Consider the following 24,144-nt stretch of genomic DNA (forward strand, 5'->3'; position numbering starts at 1 on the left):
TTTGAAACACTGTCATTTCGCAAGCTGTCTTTGAGGAGCTTTTAAAGAGTTTTGGGGGATTGCACTAAAGTTCCCTTGTTTGTGATACAGAAGACCTTCCATCTGCCTGGGGCAGGTGGTCACAAGGTGAATTAACAGATGCACACATAAGTGGATCCTTTGGTAGTCATCTTTACAATTGTATTACCTAGAGGCCTTAAAGGTTAGTCAATGGATTCTCTATTTTTATCTCTAGAGCTTGCTGCACCCTGGCAACAGGGCCTCCCCTGACAAAATGGAGAGAGGAAGAACTCCAACTCCTTTGATTCCAAGGCATCATGTCACACGATCCTTGCAACATCCTGCGAGGACAGAGGGACAGCTCTCATTGTCCCACTCTGCAAATGAGAGCTGGTCACTCAGATTGACTAGACAGGGCTCCAGAGCCGATGAGTGGCAGTGGTGGGCCTCGAACCTGGGTCTCTAGAGTGTTCTTGCAGAGCCCCTGCCTCTCACTTTCTTCCACAACCCTAGGGGGCAACCTCAGAGGTGGGCCAGCGTAAAGACTTGCAGGGGCCACCCAAAACTCTTCCAGCCCCTGGCTCCTTTCTACTGGAAATGCCAGTAGAAAAATCTTATGTGACCGCAAGCTGTAGAGTGATTTTAAATTGCTTCCTGGCCCTTTTATATTTACTCAAGAAAGCGTCTTTTAAAACCAGGAATGTTCTTTCTTGCCACCGAGTGCCTCCTGTTGCATAAATCTGTACCGATGTCACGGCACAGAGTTTTCTCCCACCTGTTTGTAATAAACCTGAGGACACAGCGCTACCTTAGGATTAGACCTGAAGCAAAAAAGTGATGTTTCCCTCACCTGCCTGCAGATGGGGTCAGGGGAGTTAGAGGCCCAGCTGCAGGGGTCACTAAGTGAGCCTCCCAGAGGTTTCGGGGCTGCTGGTTTGGCCCCAGGGCCTGGCTACTCTTCAGCCCAGGGCTGGTTTCTGCAGCCCCAGGATGAACGCAGACCCTGGTAACCTTGAGCCAATTGCTTTCTTCTCAATTGTCTCAATTTCCCCAATTGGGTAGATGACTATTCCCATCTCTAAAACATTTGATGATTCCACAATCAGGCAACAGATATGGGAAGATACGCTTCAGAAATTACCAACAACACATGGCGATACATGGCAATGCTGAACGAGCAGTGCAGACAGCAGATGCCATCAGCATTCAGAGAAGGAGAAACATGTATTAACTGTTGAAGAATATGTTGGTCTCTCTCAAAGTCTGCAGGACTTAGGGCTTATTTACCCATAAAACCTATGTATTTTGCAGAGATGCAATCAAGTGTTGCATAACTGCCTTGTTTTCTAACGTGCTGCCTCAATGACTCTTGCTTCCCAGCCAGTACATGGGTGCATTGGGGACCGGGGCTGCATCTTGGGCTTCCCCTGTATCCTGTCTGGAATCTGACAGGATGCAAAGCCTTGTTGGAAGTACCAAAAACTATATCCTCAATGACTGAACGTCGAGAGAAGGGATGTGACTCCAAAAGGCAAGTGGTCCAGCTGCAGTCTCAACTCAGGGGCGTCCCAAGAATGGGCTCCTATCTCAGGCTCCTTAGACAAATCAAACTTAGCCATGAAGATGGTGGAAATGCAGGTGGTCCCGAGCCACATGGACCTGAGCAGTTGTGATCCGAGGGCTCACCAGCCATTCGCCATCCCAGCAAGGAAAAGCCCTTGTAAGCAGACCAGAAAATGATCCATTCAGTCATGCCGCTTAGTCACAGCCTGAATCCTGAGCATTTAATTCTGCTAACTGTAGCATTTATTGCAGTGGTGTGCACATTTACATCATTTTATGTGCAATAATAGTGGAGAGGTTTTTTTTTTTAAGATAATGAAAAAAGTCTCTAATATTCAGCTGGAATATATCCTTGTGGCCAATGTAGACTTTTGGCCAAATAATACTGTACATAGTTAGGAAAAGGCAAACACGTATATTTATCTACATCTCCTCGTAACTGAATGAGATAACATACAACTGCAGGAAGTATCAAGCAAAAAGAATGAAAGCAGTCTATTCAGTGCCTGGCATACCCTCCCCCTGCCTGCCCTAGGAAAACCCCTAGAATGATTAGGATGGGGCAAGCTGTGAAATTTACAGCGTTTCTGCTGTCCCATGTATATCTAGAGCCCGGGCTCCTATTTCCAAAGCCATGTGTTTCCTTAGCGTCTGGGTCATCTGCTGGAGTTTAGATCAGGCAGGTGAAATTGCTCCAAAGAAAGTCACAGTTTGCCTTTGGCTGCAAGGATTTTGTTCAATTCACTCACATTTATTGAACTTTCCCTATGTGCAAAGCCACATGGAGGGGAATGCAACCTTGGGGAGGTTACAATTGAGAGAGGGTCAAGAAACGTGAAAGAGACAATATGGCTTGTTTCCTTGGGAGAATTCTGATTTGTAAACATGACACTTTGGTTAAAGGAGAACTACCACCTAGTCACCAAGCTGCGATTCCTGCCTCAGAACTATAAGGTACAGATAGTCAGGGTTGTAGTCCTGGTGAGTGATCCCCATCCCAGAGACGTTCATTGCACAACCTGCACAACAGTACATGGCTGCACTGCTCTGCTTGCCCAAGGACAGACTCCTCTCCTCCCGAGACTCAGCTTTTCTAGGTGATAGTGGCGTAGGAGAAAGGGCAGCTCGGTGACACACTGGAGACAGCTGCTCCAGCTCTCAGGGAACAAGCAAAAACTACCAGTTAGGCCATACTTGAGGCTATTTATGGAGGTTTGTGGATTAGCCAAGTGAGATCTGGGGGCCTGGATCTCCATGCTGCACAGGGAGTTGTAGCCTTCTGTAGACAAAAGAACGAGGACTGGTCACTCCAGAGCAAAACCAAGGAGTTTCTGCTTCCTTCAGGGGCAGCCTTCCTTGTGGTGGAGGCTCAGCCAACCACTGGCCCCACGACTTTTTTTGCCCAGCCTTGGGGAGCTGAGACGCTTTCCAGAAAAGGTAGTGAAAGCCACAACTTGCTCCTCCTGGAAAACTATAGGCCCTGTAGTGAATGGTAAGTAAAGCCTGGTGACTTTATAATGCAGAAAAGAAATGGACTAGAGCAGGGACAGATGACTGCCCGGAGAAGGGAAATAATAACAACACAACTTGCAATGTGTATGCTTTATAATTTTCCAAATGCTCTCATAGCTATGATTGCAATTGAAGGAAAGGACACGTTCTCACCGCATGTCATTCCTGATGTTCAAAATGAAACTGCCAGAAACATGAAGATAAAACAAAAGGAACACCAGAAGAGAAAAAAGAGGGGGACATCAATCCATCCTGTTTTTCAAAAGCTCTGACAATTGATAATGATGAAGAAAAGATCCTGTCAGATGAATCCTCTGATGCCTTCATTGATCTGATTCTTTCACCATCAAAGGGGAATCCAGTAATGCCAGCAGAATCCGGGGGGGTGGGGACTAAAAAGAACAAGAGAGACTAGTAAAAACTAGTACCATGTTTCCTTGGCACTGAGTCATGCTTTTACAATGACCCAGGCTTGCGGCCTACACTGATGACAAATAAGGAAACTCCAATGATCATTCTTTCTGACATCTTCACTTGTGATAAATGCAGGAAGTGGTCCCTTTGTATATATTTACATCTACATGATACATTAGAATTCATGAAAATATTTAAAGATCCAACTGGTGATTAGAATCAGCCATCATGAAGTTAGAAATCAGCAAGTTTGTTGATAATTTCAAAATTTCCAGGGGAAAACATCCTTTTCTTGCTTTCTAAGATGGCGGAGGGTACGTGAGTGCTGAGGGTGTGGACAGGATGACCCTGGCCCTGGGCTTTAAAGCAGCTCCGTTTCTGCTGGGCTAGCCACCACTCCCTGGGCAGGGAGGCACCTCATTCCTTTGAGAGATATGAAGCACCCACCTTCTGCCCAGCCCTCCTCCAGCTGTGGCGCTACAGCCATGAACACAGACATGCCTGCTCTCAGGGAGCTCCCGATCCAGTGGGAGGAGACTGAGAATAAATTAAAAAACACATAAATAAACCAGAAAGGAGCATGCAGTGGTGAATGCTATGTGGAGAACCAATCAGGATGGGAGAAAGCTCCTGGGCAGCTTTTGGTTGGGCGGTCAGCAAAGGTGGATTGCTGTGTGGAGAAGGTGTCTGAGGGAGCCCAAGAGGAAGCAGGGAGACTGGCTAGAAGGCGAGATCTGCTGTCCCAGCACCACAGAGGGCTCTGATGGAGGCCTGTGCCAGGGCCTCCAACCATGAACCTTAGGAAGGCCTCATTTTGCTGGGGTGCAGTTAACCCAGGTACTCAGGAGCTGCTCCAGGCAGTGCCAGTCCTTGCCATGCACCCCTACCTCAGAGCTTGATTAAAATCCAACTGAAGGCACAGTTACTCTACTGGAAGACCACACTCTCTGGGTTAAGTCCCATCTTAACCACTTTCCAACTCTGTGGTCCTGGTCAAGTGGCTGAACTTCTCTTAGCCTCAGTTTCTTCATATATAAAATGAGGGTCATAATTGCCTCACACACAGGGTGTGAGCTAACATGTTTAAATCACCCAGCACAGAGCCTCGCATGTAATAGGTATTGGAGATCATGACCCCCACAAAAGGCATGTTCAGGTCCAACTCCTGGTCCTGTGGGTATGAAACCATTTGTAAGTAGGACCTTTGAAGATGTTTTTAGTTAAGTTGAGGCTGAACTGCATGAGGGTGGGCCATCATCCAATATGGCTGAAGTTCATATAAGCAAAAGAAATTGAGCATGGAGGGAGAGAAGGCACAGAAGAAGCAAGAAGCTGGAAGTCAATGGAACCCAAAAGAGAAAGGAGAAGGCACCATCATGTGTGTTGCCATGTGATGGAAAAGCCAAGGACCAGGGATCACTGGCAGCCAGCCACAGAATGCCACGCATTCTTCAGGGAGAAAGCATCACCTTGCTGATACCTCAATTTTGAACTTCTTCTAGATTAAAAACTGTGAGCCAATAAATTCCCATTGTTTAAGCCAACACATTTTATGGTAGTTGTTTTTGCAGCTGGGAAATTAAAACACTAGGTAATGACAATGGTATCTAGTGTTCATGGTGGTGGTAGTAGTAATAAAATAATGCTCATTCATTCAACAAATATTTACTGAGTGCCTCATATGTGTCAAGTACTGGTCTAGATGCTTAGGACACATCAGTTAACAAAATAAACAGATAAACTGCTCTGTGGAGCTTATATTCTAGGGAGGAAGGCACACCAAGCAATAAACATTTTTTTAAAAAGTAAATTAGTTAGTTAGATGGTGATTAGTGCTATAGGAAAAAAAAAAAAGGGCCTGATAAAGGAATGAGTTCTGGGGAGAAGGGTGGGGGGAAGAGGTCAGCTTTAAAAAGGGTGGTCACAGCAGGCTTCTGGGTAACATGGAGGGTTGAGCGAAGACTTAAAAGTAGGTGAAGGAGTGAGTCTCGTGCAGCTCTGGGGGAAGGATGTGGCAGACAGGAGCACAGTCAGCACAACGGCCTGAGTGTGGAGAGCACTTGGAGTGAGTGAGGACCACAAGGAGGGTGGTGGCTGGTGTGGAGAGAAGAGGTGGGGTGGGGAGAGGAAAGCAGAAGATGACATGGTGTGTGTGTGTGTGTGTGTGTGTGTGTGCATGTGACCAGGTCCAACAGCCAAGGGCCTTGTAGGCCACTATAGGGATGCAGGCTGTCACGCTGAGGAAAGTGGGAGCCACTGGAAGGTTTTGAGCAGTGACAAGACCCAACTCAGGTTGTCAATAGATCACACTAGCTGCTGAGTTGAAACTAGACTAGAAGATAAGGGCACAAGACCAGGGCAATGCAGAATATGACTCCCGGGGATGAATGTGGACCCGGCATCGTGGGACTGAGAGTATCTTCTTGACCAAAAGGGGGATGCCAAATGAGACGAAATAGTTTCAGTGGCTGAGAGATTCCAAATGGAGTCGAGAGGTCACTCTGGTGGACATTCTTATGCACTATATAGATAACACCTCTTAGGCTTTAATGTATTGGAATAGCTAGAAGTAAATACCTGAAACTACCAAACTCCAACCCAGCAGTCTGGACTCCTGAAGACAATTATATAATAATGTATATTACAAGGGGTGACAGTGTGATTGTGAAGACCTTGTGGATCACACCCCCTTTATCTAGTATATGGATGAGTGGAGGAATGGGGATAAAAACTAAAGGACAAATGGGGTGGGATGGGGGAATGATTTGGGTATTCTTTTTTCACTTTTATTTTTTATTCTTGTTCTGGTTCTTTCTGATGTAAGGAAAATGTTCAGAGATAGATTCTGGTGATGAACGCATAACTATGTTATCATACTGTGGACAGTGGATTGTATATCATGGATGATTGTATGGTGTGTGAATGTATTTCAATAAAACTGAATTTAATAAAAAAAAAAAGAGAGACTACCTCAGTAATTCATGGTGGGATGATGATGGCTCAGATCAGAGAGGCAGGAATGGCAGTGGTAGAAAAATTAACAAAATGACCTCATAATATTTATCATTTATCAGACATTAGTTTCAGAGATAGACCCAGCCATTGAGAATCCCTTGGTCATTTCTGTCTTTAAATGGCTCCTGGAAAAGAAACGCCTTGCCAGGGCTTTCCTCACCTTTGCCCCAGGATGCACCACCTGGTCACTTCTGGGCCTCAGTCCCTAGGCCTCCCCCCTCCTGGCAGATCGATCAGCTGCCTCCTGACCTCGGCCTTTGGTCCCTTTCCTGGCTTCTGATCTCACCTCTCTCCCTTAGTTCAGTGGCTCTGGACAGAACATTTGGGCAGGACCCGCCTGTTTGATGTGGCCCCATGTCTCAAATGCTGGACACTGCCCTCATGGGCAGATCTCACGCGGGCCTGACCTGACTGCCGGGCAGCCCCGGTCGACCAAAGAGCAGCAGACTGGGTTCTGAGATGAGATAAGGAAGGAGGACAAGGGGGAGGCAATGGAAGAGCCACGGTCTCTCCCTTGCAGACTTCTAGGTGGGTGAGAGTCTTTCTCCTGCTTTTTACTTTCTCTCAGACAGAGTAGTTGTTAGAATAGTAACAACAAACACCACCATTTCTTGAGTATCTGCCCTATGGTACCTACTACTGGCTTGCATTTAGCATCCTCTCGTCTTGTTTAGGCCTCACAACAATTGTCAGATGTAGGGATTGTCCCCATTTTATGAATGAGGAAATTGATTTTTTTTTTAAACTAGAAAGGTGAAAGCAAAGATACAGTGATATCAAGTAATCCAAGTTCTGAGAACACACCAGAAAATGATTCCCCTAAACAATATCCCATCAGAATAACTTCTTCACATTCAGATATTGGGGACATTTGCAAATAATTTTTTTAAAATAGAGGTCATCTCTTTGGTAGCTGCTGAGCATTATTTCAGCTCGCCGTTAGACACACACAGGCATGTATGGACAGTTAATCTTACAGGAAGGAAAAGTGGCGAAGAAGAGGTGAGTGGGTTTATCTCAAACTGTTGCTGTAACTCCATGGAATTCGGTGAAAGCAGAGCTGGAGGAGGGAGCAAAGGGGTAGATATTCAGTCCTCCAATGGGCCTCTCCCAAACCAACCCTGAACAGGCTCCATCCTTGAGCCTGTCTGCTCAGGCAGCCATCACTTTGGGCCTTTGTTTGAAATCATGGCAGAAAGAGAATTTAAAAAAAAAAAACAAGGAAAGAAAAACAAGGAAAGTCAAGGGCCTAAAGAAAAGGTTGTGGGCGCTCAACCAGCAAGGACTGGAAGACCTAATCTCACCCCACCTGGCCCCCATCCCACCTGCCTGATTCTCCATGAAGTCAAAGGTAGCTTGGAGACTAATTCCTGAAGCAAAGGTCAGATACTATGGCTGATTCCCAGCCTTCCCCGGAAGGTTCCTTCCACACGTCCCCGGGCGTGGGCCTCTCTGCGCACCCTGAGACGAGGAGGTGCAGTCTGCAGATAGGGCATGGGAGAACTCTGTGGGGGAAATGCTCACCCCCTCAAAAAAGTCTTCTCTTCCCTTCTTCTGGGAACTCTCACCTTTAAGATGGCATCACTCATGAGCTGCTTTCCATTTACAGATAAAAAGAGAAGGGGAGAGAGAGAGAGAGAGAGTGAGCTAGCGAGCGCACACACGCAACAGGCACAGATGTGAATTGCTGGGTAATGCTGAGTGGCTCCCCTACTGAGCCTGTTGCCATGGCAACACACTCTAGTTATGGACCACGTTTGGTGGGGTGCAGAGAATTGCAGGGAAACATCACAAACAACAGCAGTGTGAGTTTGGGCCTAGGCTTTCTGTGTCTCTAGAAGCATTCTTTTCACAGATTTATTTATTTTTTTTTACTCCAGCTCCATGGCTTTATCCTTGCATATTCAGTAGACACAGAGGGTATAAAAAAACTTTCACACATTCTAAAATGAAAGACATTTTCCTCATCTTTTTTTCCATAAGAGTCCCCCTTCCATCATTCAGACTACTGCTCTAAGCTTAAATATAAAGCATGAAAGTGTTGGATGTTTCCTCCAAGCATGCTTAGTTATACTTGTGTATTCAATATTGCTCTATTTAACCTTGCAACTATGATGTGGGATTTAAAACTTTTCCTGCAGTCTATCACATTTGAGCTTTGGTGAGTTGTCCAAGGACTTCTCTTTGTTCTCTATCTTCATCCTACAGCAACAACTATTTCATTGTGAGACAAACGGTGAGAAAAGGTGGGGAAGGCAGGGATCTGGTTTTACAATACCAAGGGGTGGGTGGGAGATGGGAAGGAGGACAGGCAGACAACCACATGACAGAGCCATAGATTTTAGAAATGGAGGAATCTAAGTGATACCCTGGTCATCCAATCGATCAAGTAGTTGTCCAATTTCTTCTTGAATACCTTTAGGGATAGTTATCTCACTCCTTTAAGAGAAGGCTTCTTCAGTATACTTAACACTTTCCTTCTGAAAAAGGCAAAAAATGCTGGTTCTCTCATGGGTGGGTTTGTCCTCTCACGCCATCAGGTCCTTTGGGGTGCCAGTCATGAATAATGGCTACAATTTACTGAGCACCTATTGAATGCAAAGCACATTGCAATTCATTTAATTCTTACATAAATTCCACCAAGGACGGTAGTATTATTGTCACTTCACAGATGAGAAGAGTGAGGTTCAGAGACTAATTTGCCAAAGCCACTCACTTAGCAAATGGTGGAACTGAGATTGGACCCCAATTATGTCTGACTCCAAAAACTATGTCCCTTGTGCTGCCCCTTGCTGCCTCCTAGGGAAATAATAGTGATGATGAAGCCGGTGTAAGACAGCTGGTGGAGGAAGGAGGCAGGGACGGGGCTGGACTGTGTCCACCAGCCACTGACCTACTCTCAGAGCTTCAGTTTAAGTCATGGGGTTTGGAACTCAGTTTTTCTTAGACAATGATTGCAATTGCCATAACATGCCCTCTCAACACCTCCCTCTTACTAAACAGAGGAACGACAGGGATAGGCAAGAGAGAAGCCTAGTAGGTGCCAAAGATCATGCATGCACTCCTTAGTTTACAGTCAGACTGAGAAGCTGGGTTCAAATAGATTTTCCTCAGAGCCTAAAGTGAGGTTACAGCAGGTGTTGGCACATACAACAGTAATAGCAATACCACTAACCACCATTTATTGGGCATTTATTATATGCCAGTCACTATTTTAGGTGCTTTATAATCATGATCTTATTTAATTGTCTCAAAAAATTATTCTGTCCAAGGTCCCACAGCTAGTAAGTGGCAGGACCAGGCTTCAAACCCTGGTCCCTCTAATTGCAAATCTGTGCTCTTCACAACACCATGCATAGAGTTCTTTAATTGTCAATTTATTCAACAAATATTTATTGAGCACCTCCTATGCTTCTGTCAGGTATTGTTCTGGGTGCTAGGGATACATCAGTCAATAAACGGGCAAAGATCCCTGACGTCACAGCAGGTGAGGGGAGTGCTATCGGAAAAAAGAAGAAAACAAAGTAGGAAAAGAGAAATTGGGACGGCTGGGGGCACAGTGGGTGGAGGTGTTGCTGCAGAGAAGTTGGTATTCAGCAGAGAGAGGCCAGGGTGGACCCACTGAGAAGGTGAGATCTGAGCAAGTGCTGAGAGGTAAGGGCTTTAGCTAGAGCCATATCGCGGGAAGAGAATTCCAGACAGAAAGATCAGGTAGGGCAAAGGCCCTAAGGGGGGGTGTGTGGTGTGACATCAGGTAGGAGGGAGACAAGATTGAGACATAATGAAGCCAGATAAAGTAGAGTCTGCTAGGCCAGCGTAATGCTTCTGGCTATTCCACTAGATTTGTTGAATGGGTTGATGACTTAGGAAATCTGCATATGGTGTTGAAAAGAGCACAGGTTTGATATCAAATAAGACTGTCTGAGCCCTACAGTGGCATTTACTAGCCGTCGGACCTTGGGCAAATTACTTGTTGAGATGGGATGCGTCAACGGAGTTCTGAGCAGGCATAACCCCACCTGACTTGCATTTTGCAAGGATCGCTGTGGGAGTTTGTTGGGAGTAGGCTCTAGGGGGCAAGGGTGAAGCAAGGGGACCTGTGAAGGCCACTGTCATATTCCAGGGTGGGGCAATGTTGGCTCAACAGCCACAATGCGACTGACAAGCAGTGGCCAGATTCTGGATACCTTTGGAGGTCGGCGATGGGATTTCCTGGCAGTTTGCAACGTGGGGTGTAAAAGAGAGAAGTCAAGGATAAGTCCAAGGTTTGGGACCTGAACAGCTGGAAGAATGAAGGGACAGCCAGTGGAGCCAGGGGAGGCTGTGGGTAGAGCAGGCTGCGGGACATATGGGGAGGGATTGTGGGAGGATGAGGGCTTCGGTTTTGGACCGTTGAGCTAGCTTAGTGGAGATGTCAAGAGAGCGTCCCATGTATTTTGAGTATGCGAACTATTTTAAAACAGGTATAAATAAGTATGACTTTGAAGATTTCAGGTGTAAACGTCATCCATCAGAGGAAAAAACATAAAAGGTATATCAAACTTCTCCTAAAGGACACCTAATGGATTAAGTGCTGGAGTGCACAGTGCAATAGAAACTCCAGACTGGGAAGGAAAAAAAGGTGGGGAGAAACGAGACGCCCAAGAGGAAGCCACTCCAGGATTAATAATCTTTGTACAGTTAATCAAGGGCTGGCTGGATATGTTCAAAGAAATCTTATGTCTGATGAATAAAATGAATATGAAATGAGCACTTTATCTAAATGGAGAATTCAAATCTCACGTATAGATCTGGAAATAAAAAGCCTGATCAACTAACTTCACATTAGGTTACCCAGCTCCTGAGGACCTAATAGTAAACTAGAAGTTAACTGGCGGGTCACAGGGTGAATTTTTAGTCATTCTTTCTCTGAATCAAGAAAGAATGGGGAGCATATTTGTTCTACCTCCTCGACACCAAATTTACTTTTAAGTGTTACCAGAGGTGGTTAATCACCAAAAGATGCAGAAAAAGAATGGGGTTATTATCTGACAACTGGAGCTCTGCATTTTAAAATACATCACTGCCCACAGTGTCTTTCCTCTCAGAAGCAGAGCTGCCCTGTGGTCTTTTGATATATCTACTTTTTGATACATGGAAATAAAACTCATCAGTTCAGGTCTTGGGAAGTCACCAGGCAGGGCTGAGCTGTTTCAAGCATAAAATAATCACGGAGACATTGAGAATAAATGGCATCATCTCTGTCTGTGCAATGTTTAGAAAGTTCACATAAAACGGCCAAGAATAGCGATTCTTGGCAAGGCAGAGCTGAGATTTTTATGTGACAAGCAAGATTTTAAGTCTCGCTGGGGAAAACTGGATGCCTTGTCATGGAACCCTGCTGCAGCCATCTTGACATATGAATGTGTTTATCTCTATGGGCTCTTGGTTCTGTTTATAAAAACCCTCTCATCATTATCGCCAATAGCATTTCTGATTAAGTGCTGGGTCTGTGTGCATCAGGTTAAACAGAAACTGTCTGAGTCCCTGTGGGCACTGGCAATCTTTTTTGGATGAAGGGTGGCAAAAAAACTCTCCCTATTGCTTCAGCTTGGCCCTTTCACACACTTCCTAGCAGTAGCTCCAGCTGTACTTAAGGTGATGGCCTTTGCCACTGTGAGCAGACTTGGCACATGGAAGTGGGTTTACAGGCTTCTAAAATCCCAGGGAGAAGCTACAGACAGAGGGTGATCAGTGTGAGACCACAAAAACAAACACACACACACACGCAAAGTTCTCCTTTGAGTATCTAACGTCCACTGACATTAGCCATATTGCTTCTATATTTGGAAACCAATTAAGAACAGTTCCATTTGATAAACATGACCTATCTGTGCACTATATACCACAATAATAATTTTCTGTGTGCACATGTATTTCTTTACCGTACCATGGGTCCATTAAAGAGAAGCATGGGTCGCTCTCAACATTATATCTGTAGCAGGAAGCCCACAGCCTGGTACCCAATATGGGTACTCAATACATATTAATTGCCCGAATGAGGAAACTGAGGCTCACATCTTGGCTTCGGGCCATTGTGAGACCAAAGCCTGGGAACAAGCTCAGAATTTCAATTTCCAGACCTAGCGCTTTTGCCAGAGGGTGGATGAAAGAATGTGCTCCAAGCTCTGCAAGAGCCACAAAGAATATTTTCTAAGCTTAGTTCTAAGAAGGGGCCGAGGAGCCAGGCGTCTTTCCCCACCCTGGACCCAGGCTTTTATGTCTCTGCCCGATGCCGCCTGTCTGCCGTGCAGAATGCGGCTCCCTCTTCATCTGCTCGGAACATCATAGCCATGGCAGCTCTTCCCAAGCTGGAGGATAAATGTCAGGGAGGAGGGGCGATGCGGCCGCCTTGGCAGAATGCATTCTCCTCATTCTGCTGAGGGTCGTGCTTTGAAAATATCTTTACTTGTGTTTTCATAGCTTGTTAACCTTTTCCTTCCCAAAACAATGTCTGTGTTTGCTTTGGCGTCTTTCGTGTGCTGAGGACGGGTCTGAGTTGGCTGCACAAAAGCATTTTTCCCTTAATCCCATTACAAGGGCTCATCAGTCTTTAATTCTTCCCAGGCTTACTTGTTGTGAAGTGATTTCCTCTTGGACTCGTTTTCTCTTTGTGAAGCTGGGAGAGCGAGCATGTTTGGTTCTGTATGGAAACAGGGAAAGCAAGCAAAGACAAAAGCAACGAAAGCAAAGACAAGGGATACTGGGGCACAGCATACCGGGAAATTTTAATACAAAATGGCCCCAGCCTGAAAAATTTTGCAGTTTAGACCAGTGATATCTGAATTCTAATTTGAATTAGTATATCAATGCTGAGGTCATTGCCTTACCGTTGTCTCTTATCTACCTGAGGTTTATAAAATGTATGAACAAAGGGGCCAGTGCTTTCACAGCTGGTATTTCTTATTTCATCCTTTCTGCCTCTTGAATGCTGTCCCTCTGCTCGACGTTGATTACTTACAAGCACACGGCATTTCCACATGTTCTGTCTCAGTGCTGTGGACAAATCTGCATTGCATTTTTATTCTTATGCTTTAATGCTCACCTCAGTTCTTGAAGGAATCCTAAGCTTAATCAGTTTTTTAAAAATTAATTTTTCTATTCTTTTTCACAAAAATATTCATTTTCCTTTCTGGATTATTTCATAGATTGTATCTACAAATACAAAAATGAAGCGAGGGACAGAAGATTCTGTAAAATGCACGGTGGGGCTTGGAGAAACTAAAAAATAACACCACCAGCCAAACCAATCCACCGTAGCCTGAAACAACCAAGTAACTGAGGAAGGGAAGGAAACATTTTATAATTATGTATGCTATATATACCATATGAATGCTGTATAACCACTTTCCTGGTTAAATAGGGAAATGCCTCAACCTACCTCTCGAGAGGCCCTTGCAGTGGTTAGTGCAGTACTCTCGCCCGTTCTGGGACCGAGTCCCGGCTCCTTCTCTTATTAGCTGGGCCAATTATATCTCCTCCATCACAGAATGGGAATAATAATAGTACTTACCTCATGGGCGGAGTAGACAGTGTCCTTTCTTCTCCCCTTAAGCATCAGTTTGGACATGAACAGAGAGAAAACAAATTAAAACATACTCCCTACTCTTTAGTAACTCGAAACCCAGTGAAAGTTACAAATACAAAAGAAGAGGATACAAGCAAATACCTGACAGCATCACCCATGTGCTCACACCTTCTCTCCCACTATCTTTCATTATATTTTCATGTAACAATGTGTGTGGGTGAGGGAAGGATGCTGGGAGCCTTCATGGTCTGGTTTTCCAGCAGCTTATCAATCACCATTAATCTTGGAGTCTCGCATCCCCCAAGCCCGTTTGCTGGAGAGGAGTGACTCATCCTGACTCAAACAGCAATGCTGACAGTTAATTGAATTCCAGAGCTAACGTTTCTTCCTACCTACACCAATTCTTCACAGCTCAGAGCTCAAGACTGCTCTAAGCAAGGCTGCTGTGTTTATGAGGCTGGGAGAGAGGGGAAATGCCTTTTACAAGTGATTGAGAGGTTGTGTTTATATGTAAGATTTCATTTCTCTTCGACTTTCAGGCTCAGAACTTATACAAACTTGGTGCAGGAGAAAATGGACCAGACGGTTATTATGGCCCAAGATTGCTGTGAGCATCTTTCTGCTGGGCAGAGGGCAATGACAGACTGACCTCTTTCCTCTCCCAGCCTAGATGATATAATAGGTGATCCGGGTCCTCTTTAATAACCCTTCATCTTCCCAGAATGACCAAGAGCAGTTGTTACTTGCTGACTGCCTGACTACTATTTAGAAAGAGAAATTAATGTATGTGTAGAACATTTTATAGAGGAAAGATGGATTTCTAGATTCCCTTCACAACATGTGTGCATTTAAAGAGGAGAGTGACTATGCAAAGTGAGGAAGACAACTATATATACTCGGAATGTTAGTTATTGGGTGATTGATCGGTTTGATGAAAATCAGGGTGCTGTAGATTAAGGAGGAATCAAGTGGTAAAAAAAATGGAGAGCGTTCAAGGAGCTCAGTAAATTGTCTTAGAGATCACACGCACACAAGAGCAGGCACACTTTTTGGGAGATTCCAAATTAGTCACTCGTGTCTGGGAAAGACTCTCTGAATGTGGGAGCCACGTTCTCCTCCAGGTGGCTCTTCAGAAGCTCTTTTTTGCATTACGTGTTTGGCCCTTGACTCACTCCCTGACTCAATCCTGGTTACGTGGGATTTACCTGAGGCAAAATGATGACACAGGCCTGGCCATCCTCCTTGGAGTCCTCTTTGTTCCCAGCTTGGCCCAGGGTCATAGTGTACAGCCTGCACTGGCCTGTCTGTCCGGGACCCAGCCCCCGTCAGAGAGCTCACCACAGCAGGCAGCAAAAAGGAGCTTCAGGCCTGGGGCAGCCAGGAGGACGGTGTGGACAGGATATAGCCCAGCAGAGGCAAAGCGATACAAGTTGCACGCTTTGCAGAAAGGACTTCAGTTCCCCTGGGGACGTGGAGGGTTCCCCCCAGTTCTTAAAGCAGACAGCTGCCTTTCTGAGGATGGGAGAAGGACAGATGTCTACACTGGCAGGAAGCTTGGTGAGCTACAGCTTCAAAACCCTCTTGCTATAGAATAAAAACCTGAATTGCACGAGTTCATGGTCAAAGACGCTGAATCAGACCCCTGCCCTGCTGATTCTAAGCCCCCTCTCAGGTCTCCCGTAGGCAAGCTGTGTGTTGGAGGTGGGGAAACACTGCTCATTTAGACCCTCCCATCCCCTAGAATCTTCCTCCTCATTCTGCAATGACAGTTCGTAGAAATCCGTTCAAGAGACACAGGTTTTAGTCCTGGCTAATTAGTTACCATTCTTTTGTGAATGTTCGTAACTCCTTTGGGTCTTGGTTACAAACCAGGAATGATTAACAATAATAAGAATAAATATCTGACTTGCTGAACTCTCACAATTACCATGAGGGTCTAAGAACATAATGAATATGAAATCACTTGAGAAGTATCAGACAGTGTTATTGATAGTAATGTCATGGCATTTAAAAACAAACAAACTCTATTTCTGTCTACTGATAATGATTCTCTGACCCTTACTCTCTGGGCTGTATGCTCCTTACCTGCAGCACTTACCTCTCATAAAGACCACCCTTTGGCCCAGAGCAGTTTCAGAACAGGGGCTTTAGGCCAAAGAGAGCTGAGGTTAAAGCCCAATGCTGCCATCCACCTCTGGTGTGACCCTAGCCAAATTACTTACCCCCCTCTTAGCTTCAGTTCTTCCCTTATGCACCGGCATAATTTACATATGGCAGGGCTTTTGCCTTGCAAAGGGTGGATGCTAAATTATTATAACAGGATCAGCATAATCACTCTTCAGTGTTTGATGACCATGGAATGTAGGCTTGAACTTGCACATGGTTTCCCTAGTGTGGCCATCAGGGCCCTCTAGTGTGAGCCTGTCTTGTCTTCCCAGCCCGGGGTACTCTCCTTGTACCCTCATCTCTGCTCAAAACTAATTACTCACTGCTTCCCTCAGAGGCCTGATGCTGCTTCTGTGGCTTGGCTCACCCTCCTTGCTCGGCTGGGAGGGCCTTCCCAAGACTACCCCTGCATTTCCAGTGCTTTGCATCTGTTGACCCTGTATTGTTGGTCCAGAGTGGCTTCCCCAGGCCCAAACCCCACCCAACCTCTAAGGCCTGTATATTGGCTTCCTCCTCCTCCTCCTCCTCCTGGGGGTTTTCTCTGAGCTTCCCAGCACAAGGCAACCTTCCTTTCTCCAAGCTCCTGTGGTGCCTCTTCTGAGATTCTTTTACACCACATTTCACTCTCTGCCTTTTGTTCTAGATATTCATGACTTCTTCCCTGCTAAAAGAAATACTTGCTGAATGAATGGATAAATGTGTTGCCTTGGAATAACTGATGAATGTTCGTAGCTGCCTCTGTAATTAGATTATAAGCTGTAAAAAGACAAAGACCACATCTTATCCTCAAATATAATTCAATTAACCATCACATTTGAGGACTGGCCTGACGTGGTATGGGATGAGATGCTTGAGGGGTGGGGGACACAGTGTGGAAACCCAACCCCACCCTTAAGGAACTCACAAAGTAGTTGCAAAGACAAGACCAAAAAATGCATGGAAAAAGCAACCTGAATGTCTTGTTAACAGGAGAATGGATAAAAAAGAAGTGCGGTATTTCATGCAATGTACTATTACTCAGTAAAAATGAACAAGCTGCTAATATACTCAGCATCAGTGCATCTCAAAATATTATGTTGAGCAAGAGAAACCAGACACAAAAGACCACATGCCATAATAGGTATCATTCCATTCATATGACATTCTAGAAGAGGAAGAATAAAGCTACGATCATAGAAATCAGACCAGTGGTTATCTGGGTTATCTCGTTGGGTGGGCGGGGATGATGAAGGCAAGGGGCACATGGGAAGCTTCTGAAGTGATGAAGATATTCTAACTCTTGATTGGGGTAGTGCTTACATAGATGTGTACGAGTTTGTCATCAAATGCATGCAAACTGTAGCTTGGATTTTATGCATTTTGTTGTACGTAAATTATGCTGCGATTAAATTGATTTGCACATGCATTTAATTGAATTAAATGACTTTTTAAAAGAGAAACAATAGTTCAAGGCAACAATTGAAGATGTATCACAAGTCATGGTCAATTGCAAAAATTAGTTACATAGATGATAATTGTGTTCAAAATTAGAAGGAGGGAGCTATCACCTCACATCAGGCTACAGTGGTCTTTAAAGCAGGGATCCGAGAACGAACTTGAGGCTGATAGGGAGAAGAGTATGTACAGTTGGGGGAAGCTTATATATACTTTTTTGTATTTACCACAGTACTCATCATAGACCTAGAACCCCAGAAACACTTAACAAATGAGTTTTTAAAATAAACAGTTGAGCTCAAAAGGATGAGTTCTGTCACCTTCTGTTCAGGAAGTATAGACAGTTGCCAAGCCAAGGCCATGTCCATGCACAAACCAGTTCATGGGGATTTCATGTTTCTGCCCCTTTGCCCAGGCTTTTCCCTCTGCCTGGAATTCCTTTCCTTTCTGTCAGGTCAGTGTCTGGTGAAATCCTTTTCATTCCTCAAGGCACAGGTCATCCCCTCCTTGGAGTCTGCAAGGGCTCCCTGTTCCTGTCCCTCCAGGCAGGGTTCTCTCTCCCTGCTTCAGATCCATCGTGATTAATTCATTTGCTTCCCTGAAACTCTCCTCTTGCACCTTGGTTAGTAGCTCTAGCAGGTCTGTGAGCAATTTCTAATAAGGCGCTTGCCAAATAACCAGTTCATTAAAAAAAAAAAAATGTGTGGGTGAGTGGCAATACCATGTAATCAGGGCTCGCTAAAGGCCAGACTAGTTCTATTTGCATTCCAACCTCTTCTACTTGGGTGGGACACCCCAGCCCCTCCAGCTCTCCCACCATTGCAGGAAGGCTTGGTTGCTGTGCACTCCCAACCTTCAGCAGGCCTCATGACTTGCAGAAGCAGTTTTCCAGAACGTTCCCTTTGAAGTCAGCACCAGGACCCCAGGGGCCTCTGAATGGTCAGTCTGGCCTTCCATGTGTTAAATCCTTCTGCCAATCAGCCCTCAGCTACCTTGTGGCAGGTGCTCAGAAAAGAGGCAGCAGCTCACAGAATTATAGGATATTTAATGGTAGAAGAATAAAAAATGATCATCTAGTTCAACAGATAGGGAGACTGAGTTTAAAAAGCTGAACTGATACAGTCTTATGCTGGGGACCTTAAAAATGAACAGAGAAGCAAAAGAGAACCTTTTTGTCCCCCTCTAAACATAGGGGGTGGTAAGGAAAAAATAAATAAATCAATCAAAGTCACCTGGAACAGAACCCCTCAGTAAGGAAAGACATGCTATTTTCAGGTTTCTAAAAGGATATTAGTAACAGTCAGGGGATAAAGAAAACACATAAAAATTGTACTTGATAGAGGCCCTTTGAAAGCAGATAAAGGTATGTTTTGCTGCCTTGTGGCCTTGAGCCTTTTCACTCTGCTTTGTCCAGCTGGGTTTGGAGCTTGAGGTCTGGGAGTGTGATTGCATATTTGTTCCAGCTGATACTGGAGTTGCTCGCTTTGAACAATGTGACTTTGTTCCTTTGTTGCCTGTGGCCAGCAGCGTATCTGTTGCTTAGGAAAGGAGCAAGCACATTAGGGAACTTGCGAAAAGTAATACGATGCTTTGCATGTTGAATATTGGTCAAAACACGGTGGTGCTGGCCAGGGCAACTTAGTGGGGCCAAAAAGATGGACATTCAGCTATCCTGGTGGTGGGCTGGGAGATGCCTCTCATGATTCCCTTCCCACTGCCACCCTGAAGCATGTGCACTGGCCCCATGTTACTTCTAAGACGGTGCTCAGAGCAATTTATCTTATTGCAATATGAGAACCATCCCATAAGAACAGGGGACCCATGAGCTGCATCCCGCAGCTGAGAGCTCCGGGCTGGCTTGAGCCACGGGATAATGAGGATACCTGCTGTGAGCCAGGCCCTGTGCTAAGCGTTTTCGGTGCACTGCTTAGTGATAGCCTCCCAGTAATCCTGTTGGATAGGTACAGGGCTGTGCTGGAGCCAGCTCACAAGAGCTCATTGTGTACATGTCTTCCCCAACTCCACGTTCAGCAACATCATGGCAGTGGCTTGACATCGGTCATAGTAGGAGTATTTACACCATGGGAAGTGGCAAATTCTACAAAACCAGGAGTTTCTTTTTTGTTTATTTGCTTTTTTGAGAGCCAGTTGCTAAACATTTACCACACTCCACTGGGCAGGTAGTATTCTTATTCTCATTTTACAGATGGGAAATTGAGGTCTTAGGTAATTTCTTCAAGAGGTGATGCAAGTTTCATATTCCAGTCAGCCAAAGGCATTGGGCAATGCCTTCCACTGAGAACTCCTGCAGTGTGCATTTGGTTCCTAGGTGGTTAGCTAGAAGAGACTAAGAAACAAGGAATGCTGGCAGCTAAGTTCTCAGGCAAAGTGGAGGTGGGGGGATAAATATGCAGGATATGTCACCTGCCATAGGACTCAAAGAACAGGTGTTTGCTCAGAGGCTTCCTGACAGCCTCACCAGCTGCTGTGGGGAGAGGCCAAAGAGATGGGCCCTGGGAGGAGCCAGCAGGGGCCTGATGGGAACTGGAGGTAGGGCAGGGGCGGGAAGCCCTTTGGCTTCCTGCTGAACCAGGCCCAGCAGAACCTGGTCGCTCTGCTTTAAACCCTGCCACCCCAACCCCAAGAGCTGGAGGCTGTGCTCAGGACCCCAGGGGAAGTGAGTATGGCCTGGCTCCAGCCCTTACTACAGAGCCCTGGGGTCAGCCTTCCTCACTTCTGGGGTTCTCCCTTTCCTCTTTGTGACAATAAAGTGATATTTCATTACAGTAATACACAAAAGGCTCTGGCGTTCCAGGAATCAACCACCTCAGAAGTGATGAGGTTAAGCTTACGTATGGCAGGAATCATTATGCCCATCACCATGGACCACAAACTTCAAAACTTCCTGACTGGCTGGGGCAAGGCTGGGGTCAGGAGGTTGTCAGGAGCCTGCTGTGTAGACCCAGGCAACATGGATGTGACTTCTGGGTCACCCACATGGAGCATGTGACATAGCAGGGAGACGGAGGGGGAGGGAGAGAGTTATGGGGAAATGGTGGGCGTTAGGGGAAACCTTGGGGATGAATGGGGATAGAAAAGATTGGCAAGAATTCCTTAGCTTTGCTGATCAGGCCCCTCCTTCTCCACTGTCTCCATCTCCTGCCCCTCCTCCCTCCTTCTGAAGACGGGATCCCTGATCTCTTCCTTTCTGGCTTGGCCAGTAGCTCAAGAGAAGTAGTGACTGCCAAGGCTGGCTGGCAAGTTTCTCTTACTTTTAAGGCACAGAGACCCCAAATCATCTCAAGGACCACCTTGGAAGTCCACAACACGTATGTGTCATACTTGTTTTCAACTCAAAACTGGGCTCTAGAAAACCCAGATTTGGGCCACCAAGAGAGCTCACTACATTTCCAATAATGCATGTGACAAATAAAAAATGCAGTGGTAACACCGTTTAACATCATTTTTCCCTTTCTTGTATAAATCAGAACAGTCACAGATACCATTATAAATCGCCTCTTGTGCATCAATAAACTTTACAAGATAATGGAGATGGAGTAGAGATGTTGTTTTCTCTCCCCCCTCACTTTTTAACTTTCTAAATCTCTGCTGGCTTTGTGGAATTGCTGCCTAGCACAGTAGTAAATGATGTATGAAATGAAGTATTGCTTCCCCCAGCCAAACAATGGCTTTGCTATCATTGCTCCAGTATTTATTATTTGGAGGCACGTTTGGGTTGGCAACAGCCAGAAAAGCCCATCAGTGTTAAAATAATAATAATAATAATAATAAAAAATCAGACCAAGAAGGAAAGTGGGGAGAGAGGAGAAAAGCAAAAAGGATTAGTATAATAAGAGAAATAGACTGGGTCAGTATAACACCAAAATACTGATTCACTGACTTTTCCACTGGATATTTTAGGATCATCAAATCATAGCAAAAGAGAGGCCTTCTCCATCTCCATTCTGCACACTCTCCTGTTGAGTTCTCCTCATCTGTCTTCATCATGTCAGTCTTATCAGATCACTTACATTTAGGGGAAACACATGTAATTCTTCTTGTGTCAATTGTTGAGCAAAATATCACAAAAATATGTAACTATCCATCAAGATGCGGGAAAGCACCATCTCATCCATGGCACTTTCTCCATCAGCTGTTAGTTCACAGTGATTCCTGCCCTCTTTAAGTCATCCTGCAGTTTTTGTCCATCCGCACATAATTAGTCTCTTTGTCCATTATTATCTATATACAAAATGTAGCCCTGTTTTAAAATGTCAGCATATAATGCCATCTCTTGTTTCCTAACTATCCTTGGGAAGACCTGTAGAGTTAGAGTCTGAGTTCCAATCCCAGCCTTGCTACTTACTAGTTACACAACCTGAAAAAATTCACTTCACTTCCCTGTGCCTCCACTTCTTATACGTGAAAGCATATTGTAACATGTACTATGCATGCAAAGTTAATTATTTTTTTATGTTGCTTCAAATATGTGTGTCTTGTTTCCCCTCCTGCACCCATGCAGACTAGGAGCTTTGTGAGGGCAAGAATGGTTTTGAGTATTTCTTGTATTAGTTGTGGAATCAAGCACAACATTGGATTGATTGATTGACAAGCCATTTCTCCACTGAAAACCATGAGATTTCCAAGACTCTTGTATGTCAGTTTGGGTTTTAGCAGGTGCATTCTTATAAACAAACAATTATTAGAGTTACTAGAAGCTGCACAAAATATGTTCCTAAGTTCAATAAGCAAAAACAATAGATCCAAATAACAAACCCAATGTACCAAAAGAGGGCACACAGTCATCTTTCTCTGTGATCAGTTTGGGCAGATGTGATACCACCTTTCTTAGAAAACAAGCAGTGACTTTGCATTCTATGTAATGGATGTATCCTATTTCTACATTTTGAAGCAACATGGATTTTACCTGAGTTTACTAATAAAAGCTACATGTATTGAGAGCCTACTTTGTAGTGGTGTGCTGATAAATAGGTTCTGGAAAAAATTAAGCTCCGCTTTGTAGCATTTGCTGATTTCCATGGTGTAAATACTCCTACCATGGCCAAGTTCAAACTAACAAAGTGAAATCACTGACGACACAATTGGCCCTAAAATCACATAGCTAGTAAGAGATGACCTTGGGATTTAAATCCAGGTTTATATGACTCACACATCCGTCATCTTTCCATGAGATACTTCTTTGCGCTACTGCTAGGTATGAATTGAAGAATGTGATGGTGAGCTAATCACAAATTCTGGCAGGATTGGGTGAGCAGGATTGTCTCTAGACAACAATCCATGACTGCCCAGGAAATCCAGACTCAACTTTGAGAGATAATGGACTTTCTTACAACCTGCAAGATTTGTGGCAGTTGGGTTAGTTGGGCAGTGGTTTTCTTGTTCAGGTTCAGCATGTTTCCATGAGACGTAATCAGCCTGGTCATGTGGTACCTCCTACGTGTCCAGTGGCAATGAGGAGGGTCAGTGTATCTGGAGGAGGATGTGGGAGGGGGCTGTCCTCACAGAGGGTCCCAGAAGAGACATTCACTCCTGCCCGTCCAACAGCTGTTCGGCCGGAAAAGTATGTCGGCTCTCAATGATCTCGTTGTTTGACCAGAAAGGGCACTTTCAGTACATCCCAAAGTGGGTTTCGAATAAGTTCTGCAGGTTAGGGTTCTCTTTTCTGGTAACACGAAGTCTGCCAACTTCTCCTTGTCTTTAAAACAGAGGACAATAGTATTCATCTCTTTAAAACCCCAGGGGATTAATGAATTAATGTCTGTGAAGGCTGTAAAACCCTCAGATGAAAGGAGGCATATAAACACATAGTGTTATTATTTTCCTCCTGTGACTTGGTTTTCTGGATGTTGCACCTTGCTATCATAAAACCCTGATGTAACCAAAGCAAACAAAGTAATTGCTTTCCACACTTACTGCAGTTTTAAAGGGGTCTTGTGTTATGAAATAATGGTAATAACAAAAATAATAATACCCTGTGTTTAGGTAACACCTTTCTTCTAAGGAGCTCAAAGCACTTTACAGACACAAGAAAAGTTGTCAACAGACAGACAGTTTATAAAGAAAAAACTGACTCATGTTTTAAGAAGTTACACTGTGGGGGATAATGGTTCTGTTATTTTCACAAATCAGCCAGCAAACACAATATCTATTTCTGCATCTAAACCAGAAATACAAGTGCCAAACAGGACAGGACACAGGGGGGTGAAATCAAGAGGGGTCCCCTCTTGGTCATTTACTTGGACATCGTCTAGACACAGTCTGGAACAATTCTGACCCCAAGTGACCCCGTGACAAGAGGCTGCTCAATAGGCTGGGCAATTAACGTGAGCGAACTACTGCCTGCTTTCTGGTCCTTCTTCCTCAGGGCCTCTCACTTTGAGACCTAGATGGAGCCTGCTGGATTCATCTCAGCAGATGTGCAGAGAGAAGGTGAAGTTAGGGTCCTGTCCCCA

At 44.9% G+C, this 24,144-nt stretch overlaps 1 long non-coding RNA gene across 1 annotated transcript; it reads right to left on the reverse strand.

Annotated features, from left to right (window-relative positions):
* Nucleotides 1-3,165: 3,165 nt before the first annotated feature.
* Nucleotides 3,166-14,086, reverse strand: LOC119515229. Its single transcript, XR_005212995.1, has 3 exons — nucleotides 14,057-14,086; nucleotides 13,117-13,186; nucleotides 3,166-3,467 (listed from the first exon to the last, which is right to left on the reverse strand). It is a non-coding gene; the product is annotated as an uncharacterized LOC119515229 (long non-coding RNA).
* Nucleotides 14,087-24,144: the final 10,058 nt, after the last annotated feature.

Source organism: Choloepus didactylus, chromosome 2, assembly GCF_015220235.1.
Source record: "Choloepus didactylus isolate mChoDid1 chromosome 2, mChoDid1.pri, whole genome shotgun sequence".
Classification (NCBI taxonomy): Eukaryota; Metazoa; Chordata; class Mammalia; order Pilosa; family Megalonychidae; genus Choloepus; species Choloepus didactylus.